This window comes from Rattus rattus, chromosome 5 (assembly GCF_011064425.1).
Source record: "Rattus rattus isolate New Zealand chromosome 5, Rrattus_CSIRO_v1, whole genome shotgun sequence".
In the NCBI taxonomy this organism is placed as follows: Eukaryota; Metazoa; Chordata; class Mammalia; order Rodentia; family Muridae; genus Rattus; species Rattus rattus.
The window spans coordinates 142,610,001-142,617,371 of record NC_046158.1 but is presented as its reverse complement, the minus strand read 5'-3'; positions in this window follow the sequence as shown (position 1 = coordinate 142,617,371).

The window sequence follows — 7,371 nt, the reverse complement described above, 5'->3', positions numbered from 1 at the left end:
AAATCCAAGAAGGAAGAAGATCACACCAAAGTGTGAATGCCACATTCCTACTCAGTAGGTAGAAGAGTATATTCTCTGGGAAGTAGAGGAAGAGAGGGATCTGAGATCTGGTAGAAAAAAATTGGGCCAGTTCAGATTTGGGAGAAAATGTGGGAGAAGTTAGAGTGTCAGGAATTTGAAAGTAGGTGTGTAAAAGTAGGGGAAGGGGAGCACGGCATTTCTACCAGAAATTTCCAGTTGCCAAGGACCTAAGAGCTTCCTAGGATATAACAGCGAGGATATTATCGAAATGACCATAGAAGTGGAAATAGATCCTGCAGACACCATATCTAGTTGCTAGGCATGGCCTCCAGTTGAGGGATGGAGACATCATCCCACCTCAAAATAGTAATTCAGAATTCCTCATGTCAAAAGGAAATGCAGGGACAAAGAGTGGAGCAGAAACAGAAGGAAAGGCCCACCTTGGAATTCATCCCATCTGCTGACACCAAATTCAGACACTGTTGTGGATGCCATAAGTGCTTATTGACAGGAGCCTGGTACAGATGCCTCCTGAGATTCTCTGCAGGAGTCAGACAAATGACAGTGTCATAGACATAGAGAAACTTTGGAAAGGACACATGGACGCTAATGCAGAAGTCAGGGAAAGGAGTTAAGGAAGTGGTTTACAACCTCATAGGAAGAACAAAAATATCAAACAAGCAGACCACTCAAACCATCCAGAAACTCCCTATGGAGGGAGAAAAATGCAGAGGGCAGTGGGATGGAGGGAAGTGTGTGGGAGAGGGAAGGGGTTGGGGCAGAGGAAATGGGGAACATGAACATCTTAGGGGGCCCAGGAGTGAAGCCCCATGAGCCAGCATAGTGAATAGATTCACAGGTTAGGTGGACCGTGAAGTAACACTCTAGACCTGGTGTACATGAAAGAATCTGAAGACTGAAAGAGATAGATCATGTATAAAATGTCCAACAGTGGAGAGACAGAACTTGTTGAATCTACCTCCAGCAGAAAGACAGGCATCAAGTGGAGGGATGCGGTTGCCATACCCAAAGTCATAGACTCTGCCTTGGAATTCTTCCTGTCTAAACAAACTGCAGAGATAAAAATGGAGAGAGCATGAGGGAAAAGAGGTACAGTGATATACCCACTTTGTGATCCAGATAAAGGGGAGGCTCTAAGGCCTGACATTATTATCGATGGTATAGTGTGCTTAAAGACAGGGTAGTAGCATGGCTGCCCTACGAGAGGCCCAGCAAACAGCTGACTGTGACAGAAGCAAATATTATACCCAACAAAAGTATGAAGTTGGGATCCCCTGTGGTTGAAAGGATAAGGCTCGAGTGCATTGAAGAGGAAGTGTGATAAATCATAGGAACACCAGGAGTCTCAACAAACCTGGACCCCTGAGATCTCCCTAACTCTAAACCACGAAAAAGGCAGCATCTACTGGGACTCCCAACGTAAGTACAGCAAAGGACTGTATGGTCTGGACTCAGTGAAAGAAGACACACCTAACCCTTGAGAACCTTTTTATCCCTGGGAGTGGGACAAGCTGGTGGGATATTGTGTATGAGTCTTCTTGGGGACATCTGCTTGCAGACGGAGTAGGAGGAATGAGACTAGGAACTGTTGGAGGACAAAATGTAGGGGGATAAGGACTGAAGTGTAAAAAAATGATTAAAGATAAGTTTGCAAAGTGATTTACCTTCCTGGTTATTTGCAAAATCTCTTTTAAATTCCCAGAGAAAGACCCCCTTCGCCTGGCCACAATCTAAGTGTGCAATCATCCTACTGACTGAAACAAGTTAAACCTTAATTACAGAAATTTAGATGAATAGATAAATAGATGTAGATATATATATAACTATAATGTAAAATTAATACATACACACACACATATATATGTGTATATATATATATATATATAGAGAGAGAGAGAGAGAGAGAGAGAGAGAATATACCTTGCCTAATTAATTCAAAAGATTGCAGTTACTTTCAGAAGACCGTAATTAAAAAAAAATATTTTCAGGTTCCCTTGTATGACATAGCATTTTAAGGACCCAGGAGTTTTTGAAATGGTAATTTCAGGACATTCCCGACAAGCTCTCTTAACATCTCTGCTTTACAGAGACAGATCTCTGTTAAGTACTTTTGCAATATTAACAGAAAATATGTCCTTTTTGTCTACTAAAAAATTAAAAGCCTGTGGTCATGGGGTGCTCATTCTCAAGATAATCACGAGGAAACTTTGAGTAAATGACTGGATTGATATGTAAAATAAAAGGTTGGGTTTGTGATCTGCATGGCATGAGCTACACAGAGAATTTTTTTGAACCGCTCAATAAATAAATAAATTGCTGCTCAATAAAGAGTAGAACTCTCCTGCAGGTGGGACAATTAGACTCAGAAAAACCTGACTTCCCTCTGTAGCCATTCAATGCAATCAATGCAGTTTGGTCAGTCCTGAAACCATATGCACACATCAACTGAAATGGACTCATCATGCTTTATTCATGTATGTGAACATACTTTTTCAAACATAGTTAAAAGTAATCAGAAATTGATGGGAAAAGTTTTGGGACATGATGGTCCTAGGAATAAATGGGACAACTGATGTAGCACACATTCATTAAGAAGGATAAAAATAATTTTGAATTAAAAAATGGCTACTGGGCTAAGTTAGAGCTAAGAGTAATTTATGTTGTTGCCAAAGATTAATGTTCCATCCCTACAAATTGGTTTTGCTGTAATTCCAGTCCCATGCTTCTCCTGTGATTGTATGTCCTCTGTGGGAGCAGACACGTGCAAACACATGAAAACCCACTCAATCATGTTCACAAGCACAGGTTTCTCTAGAGACATTCATACATATATAAGATCATAAAATAATTGTAACCTAAATGTAAATAGTGTATGAATGTGGCAGAGGTATTTCTTTACCTTTTGTTTGTTCCGAGTCCCTGCACAACAAAACTTAGATTTACTTAAAAGTGGTCCTCAATTGCTAACCAATCAAAGGATCTATGCTGACCTTCTATGCTGACCTGGCTTCCTCCAAACCCTATCATGTGGTACTTATTTAAAATTATTGGCTTGACTCTTCTGACCATTTTTTCATGGGTCAATTTCATTTTTCCACACAGCACATCTGCTCCCCATCTTTCCTTCCTCTTCCTAGTGGAATTCCCACCCTGATCTTTGATTCTGCCCAATCACTTATTCAGGATTCCTTGATCAGCATTACAAGACAGAGAATATGTGATAAGAATTGTGTACACAACTTACAAACTTGAAAGAGGAGATTCTTGGTATAATCATTACAGTGTGTCTTTCCAATATAAATAGGATTTAAAATATCAGCTCAGGCTTTCCTAATATCATAATCAAGATTTATTTGAACACCTAATCCTGCCTCTGCTGACCAGTGGTCAGAGGACTGTCATGCAATTCCTTTCAGGCTGGGCTCTCTCTGCTCAGTAAGGAGAAAAAGACCATGTGAATGAGTGTTGCTCTACCTCCCTATATTAGGATTGACGGGAGTATGAATTAGGAGGAAGCTGTGTAAGAATTTAATTTACTGACAAACTTTCAAGCAGGTATAATCACAGCCCAGAAAAAGAGGAGGAAGAAGGAAGGTGAAGCCTTTCTGCTTTGGTAGTTGTTGGCATGAGTAGGCAAGAAATCCATTTTAGAAAAGCAGTAAATTTCCATACCGGCCAGCTTGGTGCATTCTACAGAGCAGGCCAATGATGATCCTGAATGAGGAACTGAACTGATATATAGAAACCAAATTTCTGTGTTTTCCCTAGATCAAAAAGAGATCTAGACAAACTGGTGTGGCTGTGCCTAACAGAAAAATTATTATTCCTCTTTGAAAATAAAGAAAATAAGAGAAAAGTTACAATACTTCGTGTGCTCTAGTACATATTTTACTCCATGAAAAATATTGGACCATACAGTGTGTTTTAAGATTTAAAAATAACATTTAAGAGTAAAATTAAATCATTTCTTCTTTTCCTTTCTTCCTGGTGTTAAGTCTGAAAGCCTGGGAATAGTGGCTAGGGAGGAGGGAGCTATTGATCAAAACAAAGCAAACCTGGCCTTCTGATTTTCTCATTGGAACTCAATCCCTAACTGTCACAGCGTATTGCTAGCATACCTCGTCCTCTAGCCCAAGAGTAGCGATGCCATTCTCCCACTTACATTTCCAACCATTTGATAACTGGGCTTTTTCATTTATAATTATTATTCTGACCTCTTTGTCTGGCTCTTGCTTCTCCCCTCCTTCCACTCTCCACAAGTTTCAAGGTCATGCTTTTCTTGGCTGTCCCAGAAACCCAAAGATCTATCTGTGTTCTCTCTTTTGTGTATAATAAACTCTCTAATACAACATGCCTAGGAGCAGTGATGTCTTTTATTTTATTCAGTGCATGTATAATTGAATGTGCAAAGAATGGACAGTGTGCCATGGAAAAGGGTAATAAGTGCTCTGGGAGAATGGAACATTCTATTAAATACCAACTTCATGGACTGGGGCTCTGTCTGTACTTATGATGGAACTGCAGAGCTTGGAGGACTCAGATGTTTGAGTCATTTGCTCTGTGATTCCCCCAGTAGAGGAGCAACTACTGTCCTGGGGCCCAAATGAGTTGTACAAGCTTATTAGTAACTCTGGCTATGCCTTTCAAACATGAACAATAGTGACAGGTAGTTTGAAGGTTCTTTATTGTGTTCTCCTTAGATGCATCTGTAGCGGTTGGCTATCAATCCCCTGAGAGGACAGGAACCGGATATGTCCTGACCCTGATTCTCCTAATTCCCTGGGTGCCGGTGCACAGATGGCACTAAGCATTTTCCTCTGATGTCAGATATTTCGGCAGAGGGTAGTCTCCTCTGATTTCTTAGGAGTGTCCACAATTCTGAGGGTCCAGCTTAGTCACAACCCCTCTCGTGTTTTGTGTGTGTGGAGCTGTTTGACCAGTTCCGTTCAGTTCCAGATGCAGACATGGACTGTGGGTTCACACACATGGCTGCTCCTATATTCCGATGTCCAGAGGCATTATGCAGTTTCCTCATGGGCCAGAAATATTGTAGAGGTGGGCAGTATTGTATGCATTCAATGATAAGTTGATATTCGGCTCAAAGCTCAAATAACCCAAGATCCAATCCATGAACCACATGAAACTCAAGAAGAAGGATAACCCAAGTTGGGATGCTACACTACTTCTTTAAAAGGGGAACAAAAATATCCATAGGAGTGGATAAGGTGGAAAAGTGTAGAGCAGACACTGAAGTAAGATGATGTAGATTTGCAAGGATGGTTTTCACATGGAAATGCAAATTAATATAAAAACAAAATTCAGGCATAAAATTGTAAACTCTTTAAGCTAGGATAGATGCCAGAATAGTGTCCCAACTCTATTGACAAAACTGATGAACTGGATGTGGTTAGTGTATATCATACCTTATAGATATAACTATTACAACAATGTTCAATGTATGTCTGAGATAAAAGGCCTTTTAATGGACAAAATGAGAGAAATGTGCATTGGTTCTAATGCTGCTTGTGTTAAATCAGTCCCCAAATTGCACAAGATTCCTGCATTTGAGACACTGAGAATGCCTATCCTCAGCTGGTTCTGATTGGTAAACTTGTGCAGCTGTTGCCAGGGAGAAGTGGGTATTAACCAAATTCCATTACACCCAATATTTGTTTATCAGGAATTTTTCAATAAATAAGAAAATAACCACATTGGAGAGCAACCCTACCAATGTAATTAATGAGTAAAAGGCTTTTTACAACACAGTTATCCACAAATACATGACAATTACTGGACTGGATTCCTATCAATAAGCAATTGGTAAATCATTGCATGCAGCATTATTCTCAAAAACCATCAGAAAAGTCATCCTGTAGATAAATCCATAGTTATAGGCAGTGTGGTAGCATTTTGCACTTTACGAATTCTTTATACAAGAATAAAATGTTCAGTGTATAATTAATCTCATTAGTCTAAAAGGACACTGAAGGGAATCTATGACATTCTGTTACAGAAGATTAGTTTTCCGGAGAAACAATGTGGTCATAATCTTTTGAAGCTGTAAGATATGATCATGTCCTCCTACTTTCTTAAAATTATAATAATATTTCTCTTCAATTACATAAAATTTCTCAACCAGGTATAAAACATTTTGGATGTGTATTAGCGCCTTTTCTGTTGATATGATAAAAAACAGTGTCTAAAACAACTTAAAGAACAATTTAATTTACCCATGGCTTTAGAGGGGTGTAGGTTCCCATGTGATGTGACAACAGAAGTATTAAAAATTCCCTTCAGATATTGTGATTTGTTATATATGCTTGCTTGGATGTCAGTCATTAGTCAAGGCAACCTTTTGCCTCTTGATTTTTATGTGTCAGCCTACAGAATACAAGTTATAACATAGAAGAAACACTTCATTCTGTCCTGTTTTGTCAACACATTTTAACAATGTTAAAGTTAAAATGTTTAAAAAGAATGTAACAATGATTAAGTAATTCATATGTATCCAAAACAGCATTTTCATGTATACCTTAGAAGTCAATAAATATAAAAATCAGTAACTAACTGTGTTTCTCACAGCATATCTTGATTGTTATGTATAGGTACATATTTTTTGATGTTCTATGCTTCTTCAGATTCCCATTACACAGGACTTGGTACTTCATCTTCAAGTTTGTCATCAAAGGAGATTATCTAGAGATGCTAGATAATGTAAAAGAAGTGAGCTTTATTTTAATAAATACTTTATGGTATGTGTATTCCAGTTTGGTGTGTCTGTGTGTTTGGGTGTGCACATGCATGTGTGTGTTTTTAATGTTATATGGGTTTTCAAGGCATGGATCATATGTAGTGACTGAGTGAAACAATTGTAGATCCTTCTTTGCCCTATTTATATAGTGTTCAAAGTCAGATTAACTACCTTGTATACTGTAGCCTGTTCTTATTGCACAGATGTGCCAATAAATTTAGCTAAAACATTACACTAGTAAAATATTGTTTTGTTTACATTTTGGAAAATAGCAAATGATTTTTCATTAATACCATTTCCATGAGAATAAGCAGTGATGGTAGGAGAACAGACAGCACAGGCATCCAACAGTGTCAGGGACGCTCTCTGCTCCAGGTGTTGGGGAACCTACCTGAATACAAAGCTCCAAGCTGCACATATGCTATGCATGTTTTCAGGGGGTAGCACAGGTCCAGTCCATGAATGCTTTTTGCTTTGTGGATAGTTCTCTGACAATCCTTAAGTATAGAGGTCAATTAACTCTGTTGGTCTATGTATGAATTTCTTATTACCCTCAGATTCCTCAATTTCTCCTAAAA